This window comes from Cryptomeria japonica, chromosome 5 (genome assembly GCF_030272615.1).
Source record: "Cryptomeria japonica chromosome 5, Sugi_1.0, whole genome shotgun sequence".
In the NCBI taxonomy this organism is placed as follows: domain Eukaryota; kingdom Viridiplantae; phylum Streptophyta; class Pinopsida; order Cupressales; family Cupressaceae; genus Cryptomeria; species Cryptomeria japonica.
Genome location: NC_081409.1, coordinates 172,842,335 through 172,868,059, shown reverse-complemented (window position 1 = coordinate 172,868,059; position 25,725 = coordinate 172,842,335).

Genomic DNA, 25,725 nt, shown 5'->3' with positions numbered 1-25,725 from the left:
TTGCCACAAAACCAACAATCACCATTTTTGTTTCTAGACTTTGATCTCCTTGCTGATTTTGATCGTCTATGATAATTATTTCTACCTCTATTATGACTTCTACCTCTATTTTCGGTGCTTAGCACCATTAAGGCTTCACCGAATGAACATTCATCATTCTTTCTTCTCAAATCCTCACTGAGAAGAGTAGCTTCTACATCATTAAAAGCTAACTTATTTTTACCGGATATTGATGTGCTAACTATTGTTACAATGCCATACTAGTTACTTGGCAAAGAGCATAACAGAATAACGGCCTTGCTATCATCATCTTGTGTCATCCCCACCGAAGTTTCTTGACTAATCAATGTATTAAATGCATTGATGTGGTTTGCCATAGCACAACCTTCCTTCATCTTAAGCTTGTACAAGTACTTCATGATAAACACTTTATTGGCAGTCGATGCCATTTCATACATGGTTGTGAGTCTATCTTGTACATCTTTTGTTGTTGCATCACCCGTGACATTTAAGAGAACATTGTTGGACAACGAGAGAAAAACTATTGCTCTTGCCTTCTTGTCTAATTTGTCCCATTCTTCATTAGCCATTATAGTTGGCTTCTTTGCTTTCCCTTCAAGTGCAAGTGAAATATCTTTCTTTATTAGCAAAGACTCCATTTGCACCTTCCATAACCCGAAGCTCTGACCTGAGAACTTCTCTATCTTCACTTCTTCCATGATTTTGGAATTTCAACCACTGAAATCTTAACAATGATCTAACCTCGCTCTGATACCAATTGTTAGGATTTAGGAACGAATTAGAAGAGCAGAGAAAACATAATTATGAATTCACAACATAGACAAATGAGACACACAAATTTATCATGGTTCGGCAATTGCCTACGTCCACACTTAAAGTAGGGGAATTAATGTATTAATAACAAAGTTTGGTTTGTACACACACAGCTGCAAGAAGCTCCACATTTCACTCAAAAAAATGATATGCAGCCATCTCTTAAAGAGCTTACAAATAGAAGTTGAAGAGCCAAGAGTTTTTGGCAGTAAAGGGAAGGAGTCCATTGAACTTCACTTCCAACAGTTCATACATAAAACAAGATTTTATTCTAAGGAAGATATAAATTGGTGTATGGAAGGAGTTAATATACATGTCTGTGAAGATAATTTAAAAGAACAAGAGCGAAAAAGTTGTAAGGAGAAGACAAGACAATTGGGACTAAATTTATTTTCTTGAAAACATCTACAAGCATTCATGATCAGGTGCAATTTTTTTATTTGTAATATATAATTGTTTTCTATTTGATGTATGAGACTAAGTGGATGGAATTCATTTTTTAATTATCTATGTATTCATCTAAATTAATAATCACAAATTTGAAGATATGTGGAGCATATTTTAACTGGTGTCATCATTGTTGCTGGCAAGAGTGGTGTAATGAAAACATAATTTTTATTGGACTTCTAAAGGTTTTAGTATTTCTTCTCATTCTATTTTTGGAGTGATAGGGATTGTAGAGTTTTTGCATTCTTTAATGGATATTTTATTTTTGATTAGATTACCAAGGAGATGACCCTGACCAAAAAGAGAGAAACAACATTACATCAATAACCATACACCAACTGTAGGATAGCTAGGAGTAAGAAACCAATTCTAATAAAAAATGATAAAAACATTTCATGCCCCTGAAACTATTTCTATGGATACTAGTATCATTCCTATTATTAATTACAAAAGTATCATAGTAGCAGTTGCCATAAAACAAACTTCTAATTATGTTACCAGCATTATCCTTATCAGCCTTTAATAAACCAGTCTTAGTATACTTAATTAACATTAAGTTTTTCAAAATGGGCACGCATGCCTCAAAATACCACCAGTTGTAAACATAACAAAAAGAGAAGAAAAAGAGGAAGCAAACAGACCATTACTCCATCTTGATTAGGTTCCAGTCCCGCTTAATTTTGCCTAAATTTTGCATCCAAGTCTCCTACTGATCTTCTTCTTCCTCTTCAGTCATCTCCCATTCACCCTTCTTGACCTTTTTCTTCCTAATTTTCTTTAGTTGAACTTGGGCATAAACCGTGCCTAGGACAACATTCATCATTACCCCATCTGTGATAGTGCAAAGGGCATTGAAAGCATCACACAAATGTTTCACCTTCTTGTCCTGTTCCTCATAGTTTTTCTCCAGCATGGCCACTTTTTCCTTCATTTCATTAAATTGCTCCTCAAAGTTGTTGTTAGTCTCCTAGACCGGCCTCGTAGGTGAACACGACACCATTTCCTTGTCCTCAGAGGTGTCAGGGATATTGAGGTTTTTGAAAGGATATTCATGCTCACTTTCCAACTTGTTATCTTCTTTTCCTTCCTCTTCTTATTCAAGGTCCTCATTGGGCTTTCAGTTAGATCCTCTTCCTCCACCCAAGCATCTTTGTCTTCAAAATTTTCCTTTGAGTTTTCCTCCTCATCTAGATCATAAATTTCATTAAGGCAAGTAATAGTCATGGAGATTTTGTTAGACAAGTATTCTAGATTCAATTTTCATACTTGAACAGTGAAATTTCAAATGTAACTAATGAATATGAATTTTTGTTTGTAAGGATTAATAAGTGTAAAGGAAAAAGAACCTATACATGCAACAAAGTGATTGGATTATCCTAAGCATGTAATAGAGATGGGAGAGCGGGAGCATAAGTGGTAGGTTTTATGGAAAAGGGAGCAATGCAGAGGACACAAAAGATGAAAATGATGACAAGGAGAGGCTCCTGGATGGCCCTGGGCCATCTTTCCCTTACTAGTCTCTCGTCTTTTCACCACTGCTTGGTGGTTGTTGGATTCGGGGATGTGGGTGTTGCAGGGCTACTATAGAGTCTCTTTGGGATTGTGAAAGGTGTTGGTGCCAGTCGTTGAGGTTCCTTCTTCCTTTTGGTAGGAAATCTATTTGGATCTTCCCCTCTTTCCTTTCACTCTATGTTTGCCTTGTGTGCTTTGGGTTGTGAGATGGCCCTGCTTCAGCCATTGGTCCTCCGGAAGGATTTGTTTGGGGTGGAGTGTGTTGCAGGGGGTAGGGTGTTTTGGTACATCTGCTTTTGGTGCTTCCCCTCTCCTTTATAGTTATGTTGGGAGGTTTCTATGCCCTTGTTTCTTGGTTTTGAGTTTATGGATGTTGTCTTGTGCTTCTAGTGAGGTGTTCCCTATTGGTTCTATATTTTTGGGGAGGAATTTTTTGGGTTTCTCCCTGTCGGCCTTGGTGGTGCAGGAGTGGAAGGTAGCCTTGTTTGGACTCATTTTCCTTCTATGGTTTTTGGTTGTGTAGTCTTCAGAAACTTCTATTTGGTAGTTCCCCTTGCAATGGGGGTGGAGATGTGGTATTTTTTTGTCGTTACGGGTCGTGCTGCTTTTGTTCTTTGATATGTTTGTGAGGGTTGTAAAAGGCTCTTTTTGCCACTTCTTTTGGTATATTTGTGTGGGTTTATAATATATCTAGCCTTGATAGGCCATTATTTTGATCAAATATCAGCCTCTTGGAATAGGGCTTTCTCCTCCTTGAATTGAATTATTGAAGATCAGGGCAAGATAGTGAACTATTGAAGCAATCTGACAATAATCATCAACTACAGATGTTGTATGGATTCACCAACTTGGATCTGAGCAAAATAATATATTTTAAATTTGTTCCTAAAGTTTGGTTTGATTTTCGGGACCAAGTAGTATCAATTTTCCATGGTCCTCCAAATTCCTCGCCATCAAAAGATGAACTTGTTCATCTCTCTGAATCCTACCGATCCTCCTCATTACAGCTCTGTATTTGTTCCTACACACAGTAAAAAGGGGAAATATGTTGAAAATTAGGGTTTGACCTAGAATTAACAGTGAAATTGAATTGAAAATGTAAATGAAAGATTGTAGTAAAATACTTTCCTTTTGAGGGAAAGACTGAAAATGAATGAAACACTAATGATATACCTTAATGAAGTTTTGTTTGTATCCACAAAGCAATTAGGGTTTCATGTAGGTTGTCATTATAAAACATAGAACATGAATTTCATCTCCAATGCTTGAATCTCGACTTTACTTCTTCTCCAATGCTTGATAGCAGACTGATTGTTTTCTCACTTGAATTCACTAGAGTGTAATTGATATCTTGAATGAGTCTTGTTAGGTTTAAACCTCCTTTTATACTTCCTTGTCGAAAATCCAATTCAACTTTCGCAACATGCCGACACAGGGCTAGATTTCCCTCTCATCAAAGGTGATTGTTAGAGGGGGCCAATTTGGGGCCTAATTAAGAGGCCCCCTAATTAAGAGGCCCAAGGTGTATGCTCCTTGGTATTGATCTAGGACTAGGGCATGGTATGTTCTTGTCCCAATTTGGGACCAGGGTGTGGTACATTCTAGTCCTGCAAATCAGGACTTCAAACTAGTGATTAAGGTAGAAAATTGGTGAAAATGTGAGGTAGATGAGTGGTGTGAGTAGAATCTTTATTGCAATCAGCCCTTGGAGGAAAAAATTCCAAAGTGGGGTCTAAGTGAGGAAAAAGTTGTAGACGATTACAATTTAGGATACTAGAGTAACCTCAAAGATGAATTTTATTGAGTATAGGTGTATGCAAATTACAACTTGGATGAGATAAGTTGTTGATGACCTTGTACCTAATGGTAGCATAATAGTAAGATAATATGATGCAATCCATAAACTATGTATGTGTATTGGCCATAGAGGCTCTACTTTCTTTATATATATGTGTTATGGTTATGTTGATCTCACATTAACGTTCCTTATTTGACTATTTGTACCTTATATAAGAGATCGTTATATGAAATATTAATTAGGGTTAGATAAATCTCCCATTACAATGATCTAGTGCATAGTGTGTGATTTAATTTAGGATTGGTACTTTACATAAATGTTCAAGAGTAACATTTCTGTTTTATATTAGAATTGTGATTCTATTTCATTTGGCAACCATATCTAGTAGTTTTGAGTAACTTGGTGGATATACCTATGTATGATTGATCTTTATAACCAATCTATCTCTAGTATTTCGTCTCTATCTCACCTATGTCGGTGGTAGACGATGAGGAAAATGTCTGGGGAATTAGACCCTAGAAATTGTTGCATGTACCCACTCTTATAATCTCATATCTAATGGTTTTATGGAAAAGTCAAACTATGAAGTCTATGCGCTTTCACATGGGCAAGGCTATATGTGATGAGCCCTTGAGACATTAGGTTTGGCCATTAGGTATTTCCCTTCCGAGTTTTGATTGATCTTGCCACTCCATCACAACCTTAAGAATTCCTTGTCTGTGTTTGTAAATTTAGTAGGTGACTACTCTATTGATGGATCCAGTTAAAAATAATGATACAATTTATCATGATTATCATGTATCTATTTATCCTCTTACCTTGTGCTGAACATCTAGAGACATGTAGAAATATTGCAAGTGTAGGTGTGGGAGGAAAGGCAGATACATTATGATGGAATTACGAGGTCAACTTGGGTTAGAAGGAGGTACGTTATGTTGTAAACTAAAAGAAGCATTAAGTTAATGGTTTAATATTTAGAATTGGTTGAAATAGAAACTTGGTATTATTTACTACTACCTGTAATTTTGCAAATGCATTATGTTGTGATTAAAAAATAATAATTACACAATAGTAAATTTGGTGTAGTTTACTAATACTTTGATATGTCTCTTTAGTGTATACATTTTAGGCATTTCATTTCAATTGAAATATTATGTCAATTGTGTTTGAAGTTGACAAAAAAATTGCTAGTGTTGTGTAATGTTCACTTGGATAAAAAGTGGGCATTACAGATTCACTACAACTTCTAGTGAATCAATTAATCATCTTGTATAAATCTATTTGGCTATACCATCCTCTAGGTGCTCATTTGATTCCATAAAGAGAATTATTTATTTTGCATAGTTTTTCCTTATGTCTACTTTCTTGATATCATGGTGGTTGTTATTTATAGACCCGTTATTCTAGAAAACCACTCAACATTATTAATTTAAAATTCATTTGATAAACCTTCCTACTATTTTGAGCTATAATCACTAAGAATGTTCTAAATTTTTGAAGCCTTTTTATAGGTGCAAATGTTTCATTGGAATCAACTCCATATTTTGTAAATCCTTTAGCTCCTAACCTTGACTTATGCTTTTCAACTTCACCAATTGCCCTAAACATAATTTAATAGTATTTTACTCCTATTCTTTCTTTACCTTTAAGTAAATTTACTAACTCCTATTTGTAATTATTTTCAATAGAATCAATCTCTTCATGTGCATGGTCTTAACCTCGTATTATTACTTCATTTTATCCTTAGAATATATAGATTATAAAAAAATGAATGTGAATATATATTTTTTCTTAATCATGAATATTTTGCAAACTTCTAGATTTTTTTACCTTTAACTATTGATATTAACAAGGCAAGTGCAAGATTATATTCATCACTTCCTTATGTGTCAGGAGGAGCATAGATAAACGATTCACCTTGTTCAAATTTCCTTGGCATTCTCTATTATTTGAATTATCTTGTTGAGAATTTTGTTATGGAGTACCTTATTGTGGACTTGATTGATCACCTTAAATTATTTGATCTTTTGATTCTTCTTTGTTTGATTACTTGTTATCGTAACCATAGTTATTTTATAAATACATCCATCATATGCTTTTACTTACTTAAATAAATCATCTATACTAATTATTACCTTCATATTGATAGAATTTATTTAAAAATATTTTATAAATAAAAAACCATACTCTACATATTCTCATTAATTCTTGTACAATACTACTAAATCTTTCATCGACATTTGAAATATTATTTATGATTCATACGATCAAGGAGGATTTTTTTTTTTTATAGTTGAAGAAAAAGTGCTTCAATTTTGATAAATTAACAATCAATCTATAGTTTCTTGGGCTTATTTAAACATACTAGCATGGTCAAGTTTGATCGAAAATACTCTTAATTTGTAGCTACCTTCTAGATCTAGTAAAACTTTCTCAGCTTCAAGCCCTTGTATATATATCCTCAAATGCCAAATTTTGATAAATCAAGTACCTAAATTAAACTTTTTTAATGCCAAGAAATTAATGATGAGATTGAATTTACAATAACATCCACTAATGTGAACATATAATACAAAGACAAAAGAGGAACCCCCAAAATCTAGTATTTATATTAAGTTATAATAATCGTCCATGTTATCCTTTGATGCAATATAAATGTATACTCAACTTTTCAAGATCTACTAATATCTATAAACTATATCTTTCAATACATACTAATAAGAAGCAATCCCATAATCCCTAGTACCATGTAAGATTTGGTTTAAAAATTATATACCATGCAATATTTGGATAAAGATGTAGAAACCTGAGATCTAGGAGCTTCAACGAAAGCATAAGAGAGATCAAATATGAGAGAAAAATATTATTCTAGTAAAGGATAAAAATTATATATTAAAATAGATCAAGAGTACACAAATAATTCCTTAGTTATATAGACCAAGATGAGAAATAGGATTATATAAGGTTATGATGTTTGTGTTAATCTTATGATTTAATACATAAAAAGATAAGTATCTTATGTGTACCCTATGTAACCTTAAGTAACTATTGTGAATATTACCTAGGTGATTAAATTTTTTGGTGTAGCATCTCATTCACACCAACTAACTAAGTAAATGAATGGTTTCTTATCCCATCACTTCTCTAGCAGATATTCACATTCTTGCAATTTTTTTGGTGGGTTGCACAACTTATATTAGACCATCAAGAATTTTGGAGAGGACTAGGTAGTTCTATTTTATTGAAAATATAAATATGACACCAATATAAATTCTCTAGTGACATTGTCTTAATCGCCACCTTATATGTCTCTCCATGATACTAAGTATAATATATTTCCCTAGGTCTTTATGGTTTGTTCAAAACGGTACCTTCTTTATTTTTTTCTATCTAGCTAACAAATAAAAAAATCATTGTAGAGAATGTTTAAATTAAGTGTTCAATATACAAGAATCCCATTTACATCCTTGGAGAGGTCAATTTCGACATAGACCCTCTTCTAGGGTTCAACAAAGAACTTGTCAAGTTCAACACAAATGATGTTACCTAGGGAAGAGTAACAATCATTCATGGAAATAACAAATACCATTCTTTATGATAGTATCTCCATGGATATATTTAATAAAATAATAAAGTAAAAACAATTAATTTCTTGCATAAATCAAGGAAAATCTCATGCACAATACAAGTGTTCATCACCCATTCATTAAGAATGCTTTTGGGAAGTACCACCCACAAAAAAAAAACATGTTGGAGTAAAATTTTCTATTCAATGATGCATTATCAAATTCTAGAAAGAGGAAATTCATCCATGAGTGTCTTAGTTGATGTACCACATGGAACAAATAAGATACAAATTTCAAAAAATACTCGAGTGAAGGAGTCATTATCATGAACTACAAAACCTTCAACTCTAACAACAACTATGGAGTTACAAAAGAATGAGGCCATTTATAATCGAAAAATTCTTATATGTATGGTACCCTACAATATGCAACCATAAATACAAAATAAATACTAAACTTTATTTTGATATGTAGTATGACATAAAGAAAACACAAACTATCACTAACAAAGGAAGACAAAAACCATATTGAAATAGTATTGCTTTTATTTTATTTTTACTTTGAAAAGTATAATAAAAAAATTATTAAATACATCTACTTAATAATATTTTAAAATATGTCCAAAGGGTTGAGCTTAATTTGTTAAAACACTGGGTTCTCACTATGGAGACCCAAGTTCAATTCCCAATAGGGACATCTAAAATGAATTCTAAGTTGTGACTCTTGGCCTTCCATAAAAATGGGGAAGGTCTAGGGTCAATCTAATCAAACATAATAATAATAATAATAATTCAAAATACTGCGGCTTCGGCCTATTACCTACCAAAAAAAAAAAAAAAAAAATATTTTCTTCACATCGTTTATTTTTATTTTCTTAATAGTAAGGTAGGTGTGTGTAGTTTAATAAAATTACATATTAGTTCTTTAAAAGCTTAATTTTGATATTATATTTTTTTAAAAATTCAATACTATATATTGATTTGTATTTATTACTATTATAATAATTTTTAAACACAATTATAAAAAATAAACATAATTTTAAAAATAAAACAATAATTTATTTTAAAAATAATAATTTGTCCAATGGGTTGAGCTAGCTGGTTAAAGAATTGAGTTCTCAATGTGGAGACCCAAGTTCAACTGCCATGAGGGACACCTTTGTGTAGAATTCTAAGTTGTGACTCTTGGTCTTCCATTGGTTATATTTGTCTCATTGTTTAAAGTGGATTTCTAAGTTGTGACCCTTGGTCTCCCAATTGTTGTTTCTAGTTTGTTTCTCTAAAGGAGCTAGTATTTGTAGTAAGTTTGCTCGAAAGGAGCTGGTATTTCTAATAATTTTGTAATATGGATGCTCGATTGAGCAAAAATGAGCTTTGTGATTCTATGATACTTAATACAAAATAATAATCCAATTTACTTATCTTAAAAAAATATTTTATAAAATTATCGAAAGATTACTTTTAAGACAAATAATTCACTTATATCACAAGTCGAATAAAAATTGAAAACCTTAATCAATAGTAACATTTATTATGAATACCTATGTATGTTTAAAAAAATAGACAAATTGGCAACCCATAAATTATACATAGACACAAGTATTTTGCGTGGTTAACAAATTTGGTTACATCCATAGGGAAGCATGGCATTAAACTTAATTACTTATTGTAGCTTACATGCATAGAGTATTTCTTTGATATATATACAATAGTCTTCAAGAGAAGACAAAGAGGCATAGAAGGGAATATAAAATGAATAGTCAAACTTCACATCCAACAATCTCCCACTTGAATTTAGATTCATGTTGCAACTTCACATCAAAACAACCTCCCACTTGTAGTCTACTTTCAATGGCCTTTGTCTCAAAGAGAATCACCAAATCTCAGAACCTTATAAATAAGCTAAGAATCAATAATCATAGTTGGAGTAGCAACCATAGCTAATTGATAATCATATCCAGGTAACCATACAACGTTAGTAAATTCTTCCCAACATATGCAACCCATATAATAACTCTCATCATTGTATAATCCACTGTCCTACTTAAAAAATACCATCTTCTAGGATACAAAACACACTAAAAAACCATTGATGTGCAAAAAATTCTAAAGAGACTTATAGTGCAATCTAATGAAAACATACACATGTTGCATGACCAATGTCAACCTGAACAAGTCAAGTCTATTAATTGGCACTTACATAAATGGTGTGGCAATAATAAAATCATAAAGGTCTACAAACTACAACCAACATGCTATGAAAAAGAGCTTGTTTGGAGCTCGATTCTCTCACCTTTCACTTCTTCCAAGTCTTCATTAAAAGACCTCATACTATTGTTAAAAAAAGAAGAAGTATAATAACAATAGATGACCACAAACCAAAGAATAAGAGACTATAGGAAGGAATATAATGTCAAAAGAGAAGTTGCAAACCATATCTCATCCTCCCACCAACACCGCCAAGTGCTCAACTATGCTAGGTGTGATATCCTTTGCCTCCCCAAATAAAAACATTATCAACACCCAATCTACATGGATGTAAGCCTCTCTAACCAAGGAAGATCAAACTCAATATCATTCCAAAACTAGGAACCAACCCAACCAACATCTCCTACACTATTAGAAGATAAATTTTTTGAGTAGGCCAAGATTAGGGAGTGAGAAATATCCTCTAGGATACACCAAGTCATAATGGCTCTCTTTGAGAAGAATCTCCTCTACATCCATAATGAACTCACATCTATCATCAGGTGTAGGCTCCTTAATATTCTTATTGAAACCTCCAAAGAGAAACCATTTCAACAAATGTTATCATTTCTTAAAGGAAATCTAGCCTCACCCAAGTCTCTTAATATTGAAGAGCACTATCATGATCAATTCACGTTAAGCTTCAAAAATAATATTGCACCATCATGAAGCTCTCCTAATAAACATACCAATATAACTAATACCAAGAGCACTAGCAATACCAATGTCAAATCTCCCATTGCATGTCTACATAACTTGCACAACATGACAACAAGTTCTAACATATTCACAAATGAAAACCACATGCTCCAAAGAGAATAACCTATCAGGAGAAACTGTACCATGCCAATTCTCTAACTTGGAATCAAGAATCCACCACAAAATAATAACAAACATCTTGTAAACATCTCCAATCACATGAAGACAACCATCTTGTGACAACATAACTCTCACTACAAAAAAACTCCCACTTCAGTGTGACATAGGGTTGTTCATGGTATCATGATAAGCATGCTACAAGTCTACCAAAGACACCTAATTATCCATCTGAATAATTTGTAGACAAAAAGAATCAAACACTAAATCCATCTTATATCTGATTTGCCAATCTACAATGATTAACCATGTTCATAGACATCATAAGAAAAATCTATTAAATAATACCACTAACTCTGCGTTCAGTGACTAAAACTTATAACTACAATTGCTCCATACCTTGCAAAATTAGACCAAATACAACATCTCCCCATAGGGTTCAAGGAGCTCCGACTGGTCCATTGTAATAACTATAAATTACTATAGCCCTTCTCTTAATTTATTCTCTGCATATTTTATTATAGTTTGCCTTATTTTCACAGAAGATGAGAATTGGGGATGGAGTCTTCTACAAACAGTCTGATAGATAAACAATCTTTTCCTCTTGTTTAACATAATCCACTTCCTATATATTATCCAATTTTGCTGCACCAACTCTACCTACAACTATCAAGATCTATTTTCTAGATCTATTTTCTACTTTGATAGCATATCCTTCATTTGGCCAAGCATGGCTATAATAATATGAACTTCTTTCTTTACAACTTCCAACTGATTTCTCATATCATTTTTTCTATGACATGTGTTACGCCTCATCGAATCGTCTTTAATGGAAAAAAATAAAGAGCATAAAAAGCCATTACTCTAACCATATCCAACCCTATCCCACTAATGCCTCACCTTCGTGTCACCAAATCAATAAACCCCATCCTAGAAATCATTTTCCCCTATTCTACTTCAACTTCATTCTGGTTACCAACTAGAAACTACTAAATACCCATCCGCTCTTGGGCCTGTTGAGATGCCATGAAACTTGCTTCCAAAATCTAGGCTTCTACCTCTTTGATAGAGATCCACCACTTTTTATGTAAAAACCTCTAGAAACCCCTAAAAGATCAAGTGACCGTATCTACAAAATCAAATCAATCTTTATATTATATTTGTGTACCACGGACAATACTCCCATGCCCAAAAAATTTGATCATGTCCAAAAAAAATTCTCGTCTTTGATCACAGTCCTCACTCCCATTGAAACAAACCTTTGATCTTCCCAAGCCCGTCATAAACCTTAGCTGAGAATTTATTAATAATATATTTCATCTTGCTATCAAACTTTTTTGAAATATTGAAGGCCACATATTTTCTCCAATCTCACCCAAATTTGGCCAGGCGAACATCAATAGTATTAACTTTCTCTAGTTCCACCACTACCTTTGGAAGAGGCCCACCTTTTGTTAGGACCTCCACCATTTTTGTATTTCTCTATCAAAATCACATTCTTTTAATATCACCAAAAAGGATAAGCCCACATCATCAAATTCAATGTCAACGCCCAATAAACATTTAAATTTAGAAACCAAAGTTATTCTTGTGCACACCTATTCTCCCACGTGACTCCATTCAACAAGCATAAATAGTCATCATTTTAGGCATCCAATTATGACAAGTTCTTCTTATAGAACAAAAAAAACTAGCATTTTCGCAACAAATTATAATAGAAAGAAAAAGTAAGAATTTTTTTATTTTTATTTTGTAGAGAAGTGATAAAGATATAAACTTATGAAGCCCTAGTCCTTCACCTTCATGTTTTTGCTAGATCACAATAAGCTCTAGTATCAATTGTTAAAATAATTAGACAAACTGGGAACCCATAAATTATACACAAATACTTGAAAGTACAAAACTCTGTCAAGTTTTAAGCCAACTTATCAACACAGGTGAATCTAAGTATTTCTAAGTAAAAATTAATTTTATTCACACATATGATCTATATAGATTCATTATAGCTTAATTATATATGGGCCACAACTTTTCCAATTAGAAGTGTCTACTAAATGTATATTTTATAGCATTTTGAGTCCAATTACCAAAGAAGTATTTTTTTTTATAAAAACTCGATGTTTGAACAACTCCTACTCTTATAAATTTAAAAAACAATTAAATATTAAAATATTATTTTGTAGATCTAAAAGTTAATTTTCTAAAATATATATCTTTTAATATTTTAATTATATATATATATATGTTGTGTAGGTTGAAAGGGAAATAGAATATGGAGCAAAACTTAATGCATATGGGAAATTTTGGCATTCACAGAAGTGATAGATTAAGTAACATTATAGTGACAGATCTCCCTCCACGTGTTAATCCGTTTAGCACATCACATCTCACAAAGGGTTTTTTTAAATGCGTGTTGGGTAGATCGGGCTCCGTAGGTTGGATTATCCTCGGATTGTGGCCTGGACGACCCTCGCTGGAATTTTTTCCATGTGTTTCGCAGCTCATCTAGTTCATTTCAAAAAAAGAGGTGTCTGAGGAAACATAGATTATGGGTTAAAGGCTCTCAATCTAGAAGGAATGGGAGGTAGGGGGAAAATATAGATTCGAAAGAGGTCTCAGACAAAAATGCAAACCCTAGCCCGCCTCAGAGCGAAGCGAAAAATGCAATTCCTTCCCAGATTTAGGTTCTGATACCACTGAATAATGTTGAAGGAGAGAATTTAGGACGTATAGCTCAAGATTTACAATCTCACGCGATTATTTTTCAAATTCAGGGAGAGTCGATCTCATTATCGCAACTTCATCTATAAATTTGATCGAATTGGGTTCTTGCCCATTTTTGTTAGGTGCTATCTTCAAATACATTTGTTCTTGTGTTTGATTCAAAGCAGGCTAAATTAAAGGTTTTAGAGCATTCATTTTACTAGTTTAAGTATAATCTGGTCTTCGTTTTTCTATGGAGTCCGTTTTTTCTCCTCTCGTAAAATTTGTTGGAAAAAACACCAATTTGGTTCTCCCTGCCTAATTTGCCTTATGAATTTTTAGATCTGGATATCCTCAAGGTTTTAGGTAATTTTTTTGGATCGTACTTGATATCTGATGGTTTTTTTGTGGATGGGGTTTTTCTTGTTAAGATCTATGTTTTGGTTGAGTCAAGGAAGACTTTATCACATTCCTTTAAAATTATTTGTTATAATGGGCCTTCGCGACAATCTATTGTTAAATATTTGGCTTCCTTCAAACGAACTGAGATTGTGCTTGATTTGGATTTGTTTTTGCTGTTTTAAAAATAAGGGCTCTAATACCTCACATAGTGGTCAGGATCCTCTTGTGCAAAAAATGGCTCTTGATCAAAAGCAAAACTTACCCGATTCTCAGGATACAACTCCCTCCCCAATCTATGAGGTGATCTCTTGATGATGAGGTCCAAGTCAGTTCCTTTGAACATTGAGGAATCTTTGTTGAATACAAAAGCTTTGATTATTCTTTTTGGATAGGCTCTAGTTCATGATTTAGATTAGAAGACTTTGAGTGAGGGTTTTGCTAATGAGGATGATTCAGATTCCTCTTTGGATGTCCAGAAGCAATCTCCTCTTGGGATGGGTTTCTTGGGAAGTAATAGGGAATCCCAATTGGTTACTAAAGTTCAACAAATGGTTGGAGCTATGAAGGGGGTTTTCTTGGATGACTTTCAAGAAAAAGTAATTCATACTTTTGAGTAGGTTGATCAAGGATTAGATAATAATATGACCATTCATCCTTCTAAGAACCCATTTGTTGTTTTATCTTTAGAAGATCTGGAACCAAATAGTGTTAAGGTTGATCTTGGGGGGTGGATTGTCCTATTTCATAGACCTCATTATCTCTAGTGTCTCCTTTGGTTTCCCCTTGAAAGAGGGGTAGAAAACCTAAATCGTTCAAAAATCAGCATGAGATTGTTGTCGGCATACAAACTACTTTGTTCTCGTCTAGAGGATCTCTTGATAATAATAAGAAGTTTCAATGTAGTCCTCCATTGAGTAGATTTGATGCTTCAAAACGTGATTTGTAGGTGGATTTTACTGCAGGGTGTCCTTCATCCCAAAATAAAACTCAGTTAGAGAGAGGAGGTGAGGCCCCTCCTCGGGGAAAATGAAGGTCATATTATGGAATGTTAAAGGATTAAACACCTCTAACAAACGATGCTTAATTAAGCATCAATTAGAGGTTTTAGGGTTTGATATAAATTTTCTTGAGGAAACTATGTTGTCTTCAAGTGTGTTTGCTGAGTTCTTTGGGTCTTGGAAGGTGTGAAATTTCATTCATTGCCCTCAGATGGGGAATTTGGTGGTGTCACAATTATTTGGAATGATAGTGTAAAGTGGAAAATTTGGGGCTTTGAAAATTCACCACATGAAAGGGGGAAATCACTAAGCCGATTTTCACTTGGAGAACTTTACATTCCAAAGAGGGGATGAATCTACTAGATCCAATCCTAAATGATACAAGGGCTAAATACTAAGTAGATTGATTGATGCTTGAATGTAGTCTCCTTGCCTTCTACACCTTGTCATGCTATCACCTTATTGTTTTTATGTTATGTCAAAGGAGAGGGGAATACCTCCTTATATACTTGTCTATCATCAATTGCTTTATTTTCCAACATAGGCCGACATGGGGGATTTAATTCTCGCTCAAATTTGAGATAGGGCATAGGGGCCAAAATAGGTCATGATTAGGGAAGACCAGGGCATGGTGCCCTGGTCCTGGTGGGGACCAAGGTGTGGCACCTTGGTCCTGCCTTAATTTAGGCCAGGAACAAAGGACTATGCAAGGTGGAAAGTAGGAAAATTAAGCTTGGTTGCATAGGGGAGGCATAAACAGGTCCTGATCAAGCATTGGGATGAGACTGGCAAGGTGAGGGCCTAAAATGCAATCAAAATTGCAAGGGGTGTAATTTTAGGATGCTACATTTAGCCCCCACTTTAGCAAGAGTATGAGCTTACACAAATACTCAGTAAAGTACAAGAAGATGAGAATTGTAGAGAAAAATCACAAGGAGTATAAGATATCACTAATTTCGAGGAATTAAGCCCCCAATCTTAGGATCTTAACTCACTCAAACGTACGCAAGGGAACACAAAACAAGACAAATAAATACAAAAAGACAAGCAAAGGAAAAGACACAAAAGGCACAGATGACCCAAAAGCTAAAGACCAAATACAAGACCTTAAGTCAACTAGCCGAAGAGACCTCAACAGCAAAACGTCTCAACAACTAATGTCATTCTTGAAAAATACCATCTCACGAACACAAGTGATCACATAAAAGAGAAAAGAAAGCATCATCGATGAACTATCAATAAGAAAACTATGAGTTCATGAGAGCATGAATATATGCTAGATGTGTTTATCTAGGTGATCCATGAGAAGAATGATGAGAAAGGGCATGGACTACTCGCCCCTAGATGTTTTCTTCTAGGTGATCCATGGTGAGAAAAGGACATGGCCAACTCACCCCTATATGTTTTTATCTAGGTGATCCATGTGGGGAGGAGAGTAAGAATAGTCTAGCTATTTTTAGCTAGTTCCATGCATCCTCATGCATGTGTGTAAGTGATGTCTAGTTTCAAGTGTATAGAATCCCATGTAAGAGTCTTTACACTATTTTTTAGTGTGCTTAAACCTATTTAAGACATGCCATATAAATGTGAATAACAAGGGGTGATTGTGTGTGCAAATGTGTAAATGCCAAGTGGTGAAGATACATGCTTGGTTTCAAGGCCATCCTATTTAAGACTTTGTTGTTTTCGGTGATGTGTAACCCTATCTAAGACATATATCAAATGTTGCATATGGTTTTGAGTGTGAATCATATCACTCTAATTTTTTTTACTTTGGTTCCGAGAATGAACACCCCATTTAAGACATGCAAAAATGATATGCAAGAGCATAGTGCAATATGATAAAAGAAGAGTGATGTGGGTGCCCCCCCTTAAGATGTCAACATAGTTTTATGTTGATGTCTGCAAGGAAGCTAGAGATAAGGATACCTTACCTTCAACACCAAGGAGATATCCTTTAGGAAACAATATCATAAATCCAAGATAGAGAGGGGATACTCTTCAAGCGAGGGTAAGATAGTTGAAAAGGAGATATCTTGCAACATGTGTAAAGGATATCCTTAGAGGATTAAATATATTTTATCAAAAAAATCTACTTCCAAGAGGAGCTATCTTGAACAAACATAACATCATCTACCAAAAGAAAGGAAGGAGAATAAGAAATCATACCTTCCTCCTATTGCTAGGTTAAAGGGATTCTTGATGAAGGATGACACAATTTTGAACGAATGTGAGGGGTAAGTTTATGATAGATATGCATTTCCAAGTGAAGAAGAGGTTGTAGCCAGGGACTTATACCTCTTATATAAGATATAATCCCTGAGCAAGCAATTACTTCACACAAGGAATGATACCAAATCATGAACAAACACCACTCCACAAAGGAAAATTAGATCTTTAGATAGGAGAGAGAGAGGAGGAGAAATCAATTATTTCCCCCAAGTGTAAGAACAATGAGAATAATTAAACAATCTTCAAAGGAGAGATTATGCATAAGGAAATTTATAATAAACTCACATGAATGAATATCATATGCAAGAAAATAAATTAGTTTATGTAAAATGCATCTCAAAGAAGTGTTAACCTTCAAAGAGAGAGAGAGAGAGAGAGAGAGAGAGAGAGAGAGAGAGAGAGAGATCACATATTCCCCTAAGGAGAGATTATTCATAGGAGACATACTATTGGAAGAAAGAATATCAACGCAAGAAAAATGCAACCCCTAAAGGTAATAGTAACACATTAGATAGAAAGAGAGAGGGAGAAAAATCTACCCTTTCCCCCCAAGAAAGAGGACAAAGAGGAAAATTACACATCTTCTAAAGAGAGGTTATTCATAAGAGATGTGTCATTTCAAACAATGAATAGGTCCTAACCAAGGAACAAACATTTTCTCGCATGAAGGATAACTCTACACCAAAAAGTGTAGAACACAAGATACAACTAAAAGGGGGGGGGGGGTGAATCAGTGGTTATCAATATTTTTACCCTCTTAAACCTAACTATGTCTATCGGTTAATAGTTCAAACACTATGTGAATATACCCGTGAGATAAGGGAAGAGATCAAGATGCAAGCACACAAAGACACATCACATAACACCGGATATACGAGGAAAACCCAATATTAGAAAAACCTTGGTGAGAAATGTTGTTGGAGTCTATTGCTCCAATCCAGCCTCACAATAAACTATATTACAATGATTTAGGGCACCAACCCAAGGAGTATCAACCCCTACTAATTTAGGGAACCAACCCCTACTGAGTTAGGGCACCAACCCAAGGAGCACCATCCCCTGCACCGAGCACCAACTTAGTGATTACAATGAAATAAAAACATATTACAATGAAAGCATCTTGTTACAAATGAGTTTTGTAACACCTATTCAACTTATCTCTACCGATTCAACTCTCCTCTCCTAGTTCAACCCTTCTTTGTCGGATATCAATCCTCTTTGTCTGATTTCTCTTCTGCTCTGCTTCTGCCTTGCCGGATCTCGACTCACACTCTCTCTACTTTCCTACACTTTCTGCTACTACCTTATGGTTCATCCACTACCGATTAGATGAACTGTCAAACTGTGTAACTGGTTACTAGTTACTTTATTCCTTACCAATTAAACCCCTTTCTTACACTCAGATTGATCACTCTTTTGATTTTCAACAATCACCTTCTCTTCTCCATCCTTAATCAACAACTTATCGGTTACTCTGTTTCTTGCTAGTTAAACAAATCTTACTGGTTGAACCCCTCTTATCGGTTCTTCTATCAACATTTAGTCACTATGATCTTCTGCAGATTACACTTTGACTTATTCTTCTCGCACCCTCACACTTTGTTCTCCTGCATCCAACTTCATCAACATTGATCTTTGATCTGCATATTTATAATCAAGCTTTCTTGCCAAAATGGAAAATCAAACCTTGTGTCCTAGGTTTTTCTTCACCAACCCAATCTGTATCAAATCAGATTAGATTTCATCTATGAGATTGACAGTCTGCAACACATCAGATGACACCACCAAATTCCTTCCTTTCAATACATGTTTACTAAACTTGGCAAACATGGGCTATGCTTTTGTCAATCACATTAAATGCTCTCATTGTTTTCTACTCTGAATCAGATCTGCAACTGGACGTCCTTCATCGATCATTGCATCACAAATATGCGCCTTTTAGTCTACATCGAGCTGTAAACCTTTGCAATCGACCCATGATTTTTGCAGTCTACATTAAATATAGACTTAGTCAGCAACCACCTCACTGATGCACTCTTCATCTACCACTGCACATTTGCCACCTAGAAACCATGTGTCATCTCTATTGACATCCACCTCAGTTCATTATGTCGGTTTAGGATGAGTCACCGACCAAAAACACTCTATCGATATACACCTTATGCTATTGCTCTTCTTGTCCTACTAGTTATACAGTAACCGGTTAGCCTTCATTCCATGCACTTCACTATTCAAATCTCCATCTCCTGAGAGATTTTTCCTTTGCCTCTTTGCTTGCTTACCGATTGATAATACATCTTGTAGTACCCCTGCCCTAATCAGATTCTAATTTCGGTTTGACCTTGGTTAGTTTATCATGTTATAATGTTATAGTAAGATGTTTTGATTATTGTGCGTACCGGTTAATGTGGTTTTCACATCAATTTGTATGTAAGCTTATTAGTTCTCCTGATTCATGTTATTAATCTCGGGCTAACACTTTTATTATATATATATGTGTGTGTGTGTGTGTGTGTGTGTGTGTGTGTGTGTGTGTGTGTGTGTGTGTGTGTGTGTGTGTGTGTGTGTGTGTGTGCGTGCTTCATAGTTGCACGAGATTACAGGTACAGTATTGCATAGGTGTGAGGTTCGTCTCCACCTAGATTCGTAGGTTTGAGTGTTCCTCATTGACCCTTAGAAATTGTATTAGGTGGCAGTGAGAACCCAATGTTTTAACTAGTTAAGCTCAACCTCTTGGACAATTTTTATTTATTTATTAATTATTATTTAAATGTAGTACCCCTAATCAGATTCTAATTTTGGTTTGACCTTGGTTATTTTATCATGTTATAATGTTATAGTTAGATGTTTTGATTATTGTGCGTACCGGTTAATGTGGTTTTCACATCAATTTGTATGTAAGCTTATTAGTTCTCCTGATTCGTGTTATTAATCTCGGGCTAACACTTTTATTAAATAAATATATGTATGCATGTGTGATTCATGGTTGTAGGAGATTGCAGGTACAATACCGCATGGGTACGAGGTTCATCTCCACCTGGATTTGCAGGTTTGAGTGTTCCTCATTGACCCTTAGAAATTGGATTAGGTGGCAGTGAGAACCTAGTGTTTTAACCAGTTAAGCTCAACCTCTTGGATAGTTTTTATTTATTTATTAATAATTATTTAATATATAATTTATTAATGAGAATATATATATATATATTACTTAATATTTAATTGGTAAATTTTTATATTTTATTAATCGCGGATTAATAAATATTTATTAATTAATATTTAATTTTGGTATTTGTCTTTATGTACATAGGAAGTATCTTTTTTAGGAAAAGGATAAAATAAGGTATAATTTGGAAACATTGGAAATTTAGTAATGTATCATTTGGAAAATTGGCAAGTAAATGATATTTTCATTTAGTAAAATAAATTGTGTAATTTATATTTCTCTCTGTATTGGGAAATAGGCAAAATTGTACTATTCCAATTGTGGTATTGAATTTATCTTGTATGCTGATTTTCTGTTATTTTTTTTTTTTAAAACTTAGATCCTTTAGAAAACTGCATCAATTAGTGTGTGAAAACAATAGGAAAGAAGATTATCTTTTCCAATCTATGCCTATGCATGTTTAATTTTTTGTATTCACATTTTCTTAAGAAATGACAAGTCTTTGATTTTGTTTGTTGGATCCTGTCATAAGTTTGAATTGGGTACCTGTTTCTGTCCTCAATCTCGAGTTTTGACTATTATCTTGTGGTGGTGTTGTAACCGGTCATGTCCCTTATGCAGGTGTTGAATGTTGGTTTGTGGTTGACCATAGCTGGTTAGGTCTCTAGTTAGAGTACCATCAACCAGTACACCTCGTATGAAGTCTTGTTTGACCAAGTAGGTATTCCTACCCTGTTCAACTACGCTTACTTGAGCTTGTGTATTCCTTGGTTTAGGAGTTCATTTGAGTATAGTCTAGTGTCATTTTGTAAAGTGGCTTTCGATTGGGGGCCGTGCCCAAAGTGGTTATTGGGTAACCCATCAAAACTGTGTCTAAATAAGTGATAATCTAATAGCATATTAGAGAGATAGTCAATGAATCACTAAGTAAGATAATTGTGCCTCACACATGGGATGAGTGCTAGAATAGACTCGACATGTTGTGAGAAGGCCTGAAATGGCAAACCATCAACCTTGTCTTCACGAAAGGTTGTGTTGGGTCCACATGAGGCTTGGATGGGCCGGACGTTCGAAATAGGTTGTCAGGGTAAACCAGTGGATGGCGCCAGAACCTATGAAGACCTGCCATGGTAACCATACCAAGTTATGTTATGACACTTGTCCCTTATGTTTGCTAGTGTGTTGTTTTGTTGTCTTGATAGGAGCATTGTTGAGGAGTCGTCCTGATGTTTATGCCCTCGTGTGAACCTAATATCATGTTAGACCTTGGGTTGTGAAGATTTAGTTTCGTTGATGCTCCAGTTGATCTTTTGTTATTGCTTCTTATTATGTTTAGTTGGATCCTTTCCTATTGAGGGATCATTCATGTATTTATTTGACCAATAGGGTCATATGTATTATTGGGTCATATGTAATTGATGTGAACCTTATGTATTCTTCTCTATTATTTAATTATCAAAGGGATCTTGTTGTTGAGCAGACCCAGAGATGTAGCCCACTAGGGGTGAACTACGATATCAATTTGGTGTTATGTGATGCTTATTTTCTTATGTTTCCTTTTTAGTGTAGCATGTATGGATGGCATTATGTTAGAATGTATAATCTAAATTAGATGAAGTTAATCTTAAAAGCATGGATGTAGTCATGTTATTAAATGCAGTAATTTGGATCATCAAAGAATGTAGATTAGAATAATCGAATGTATTCAGTTATTGATAATGCAATTAAGTATGCATGGTAAGTAATCATTAGTTAGGATAAAATTTAAGTATGTTATAAAATTAGATGCATGACTTAAGTTTTAATGAAAGTTTGAACGTAATGTATGGTTAAATTTTATTGGATGAACCTTAATAATGTTATGTATACTTTTAACATCAATGGATGAACCTTATCATGTTATCTATATTTTTATCTTACCGAAATAAATGTATCCTTGTTTAAAGTATTATCTTGTCATTAAGTTAATCAGCTTAATTGGATTAATTAGCATGAGTTGAGTTAATTGTTGAATTAAGTAATCACGTTGGGAAACTCTTTAGGTGTTAATTGAAGTCTTCCGCTATGTAATCTGAACTTTGATAACTCATTGTATCATCATGTTGTGTTTAATTTATAAAAAAAATTGTTTGCACTCTATTCTTGTGTTTTAGCTTTATCCCTTCAGGGTTTCCTAGTGTGGCATTACATTTGGTATTAGATCCAATGTTGCAAACACTGGGATCTCTGGTGTCTCTTGTGCCCTTAGTTGGTGTGAGATTTATTGATCTTATGTTGTATGCTTGTCCTCCTTTTGTATGTGTGTGATTGAGGCATAGGATCTTGAAGATTTTAAGGACTCGTGTTCTATTCTTTTGCATATTCTTTTGAGCAAACCTTAATTGTGTGTAACGTGTGTGTTCACACCTTGCTTTCACCTTCTTGATGTTGGTGCTTTTTGAGTGATTATATGTGCTTGTCTTGAATCTAAAAGTACAAAATGTGCTTGTATTAAGATTATGATCTAGCTTAGTGTTTTCCACTTGAAGGACTTATATGGTGGATATTGAAGGCTTATTTTGTAGCAAATTGAACGATTATCACCCTTCCTCCTCTTTCTCTCTAGAAATTAAAATGTTTGTTATATGTGTATTTATCTCTTATGTGATTTTTCTTATTGCAAGAGAAAGGTTGCGACTTCTTGAACCCTTGTGTGAACCTTATGATGCTTTTGTGCTTCTAGATAATAAGAGGGCTATGGGTTTAAAAGATCATAATGGTTATTGGGAGGAATTTTTTTATGTTTTTGTAAGTGGATTCTCCATGTGTATTGTAGGAGTAACATAATTAAATTATATCTTAAGTAATGTGCATTAATGTGTGAATAGTTGTTATGTGAAACTTCCTTGTGGGTAAAAGAGGTATAAAAAGGGAACATGTTATAGTGGATAAGAGTGTATTAATGTGTCCCATGAAAGATTGTTTTATGTGTTTCATTATACCGATTTGATTGAGGACCTATTTTAACATTGCTACATTGAACTTTCTTTTGGATATATATAATAACTTAGCTTGACTAGAGAGTGCAAAATGAAAAAGCTTGATTGATGTGAATGCATTAATATATATTATTTAGTGGATAGTTCCTCGTTACCTTCTTATCATACCTTAGGTTTTCAAAGAAAGGATGCATTGATTTAAATAGAATGTTTATAGAGCATATAAAATTGTATTTTTGCATTTTGACTTCTTATTGAAAGATGGAAGTCTTAAGCTTCAGAAAGAAAACTTGCATGTCTAGTAATATGAATATGAATGCTTAGTGGAATTAGTGAATGATATAGGAATGAAGTTACTTCCTTAAGTAATTTTGAATTGTTTAGAATTTTAGTACTTGTATCTAGAATAAAATTTCTTCAGTTATTCATGTGAAAAGCATAATTAACACCTTCTTGAGTAGATGATAGCGTATGGAAAAGTACTCCCCATAAATGTGACTAAACCAGTACTGGTTCTTTCTTTGTGTAATGTAAGAAACTTGTTCTTGGTTTATGTGTCCATGGGATGGAGAAGTAATCAACCATGGAGGATATGTTTACTTATGAGTATGAGAAAACCATACTGTTTATGAGATGTTGCTTATTTGTTACCCTACTGAGTACCAAACCTCGGGTTGTTGCTGATTCAGTATGTTAAGGGCTAGTATTAGAAGTCACCATTCCTTGAATAGTATGGATCGGCGTACGATTAATGTCAGCGTGAAGCGAATTTAGCTTCTCTATTTTGAGGAAAAATATAGTTATTTAATGAAACTATATTAAAGGTGTACTGAATACTTTCCCTTTTTTATGAACCAATTTATAAGGTTTATGTGTGCCAACCTATTCCTCTCCTTTATTTGAGCATATTGATGGCAATTCTTGAGCATTGTGATGGTGTATTTTGGAGGATAATATGCCTTATCTTCATGAAAGGTAGGTTTTGTCCACATGAGCTGCCAGTTAGTAGGTGTTGGTAGACATGTGGGTGGACCTTAGCCATGTATACCTTTGGCTTATGGCGAGTATCCTATGAGGTACATCTCTATGCAGGATGTGACCTGCACGTGTTTTTTTTCTGCGAGGTACACTACCATACGAGATACGTCCATTGCGTGTCTTCTCCTCTTGGAGCATTGCCATGCTACATGACGACATGATGCAGGGTTATGTCAAGGTGCACACTACCATGTTGTGTTGATGTGTGACTAGGCCGCACCACATGATGAGCTACTGCGATAGCTATACGATTGTTCCCTCCTTCCTCGTTGGTGGATAGATGCTAGTCACATAGTGATGTTATGTGCAGTTGTGATATTCTTATTTATTTCTTTGTGGACCAGCAATTTATTCTACTTTGACTTTGAAGGTTTACCCACGATCTTGTGATCTTTTGCCTCTTGATTTGGTATTGCAAATTCCGGATTATTTTATTTCCTTATTGTTAGAATTGATGATTTATTATCTTTATTCATCTGTACTTTGGTGGCTAAATTGGTTTATCCTAATTGTTTTCGTATTCTGGTATTGTGTTGAAATGTGAAATCATCTCCAAGGACGTATGAGATGGTCTTGGTTGAGTGTGTACGAGGAAGTAGACGTAGGGAACCTTGAGGATGGGGGTATGTGAGGTTGTGATGCAGCTAGGATTCACTACCTACCTATGTGTGGTGACTATCTCTTGGAGGATAACCACCTTACTCAACAAGGGATGTTCACGAAGGTCTTGTATGGAAGGTAGCACTGCTATGGTGTGCCCTAGCACCATCAAGCCCTTGAGTGAGATGTTGGATATTTATGATCATGTTATTGTTTTGAGATCAGGCATAGAGATGTTGATTGTGCATGTTATCTTTTACCGAGCATTAGACATGCTCACATGTGGCCTTTTGACTTGTGCATTCCAGTTATGTGGACGGTTATTATGTCTAATCATGGAGTAAAATTGTGTTATCTTGTCACTATGTAATGGGACATAGTCATTGGAAAGG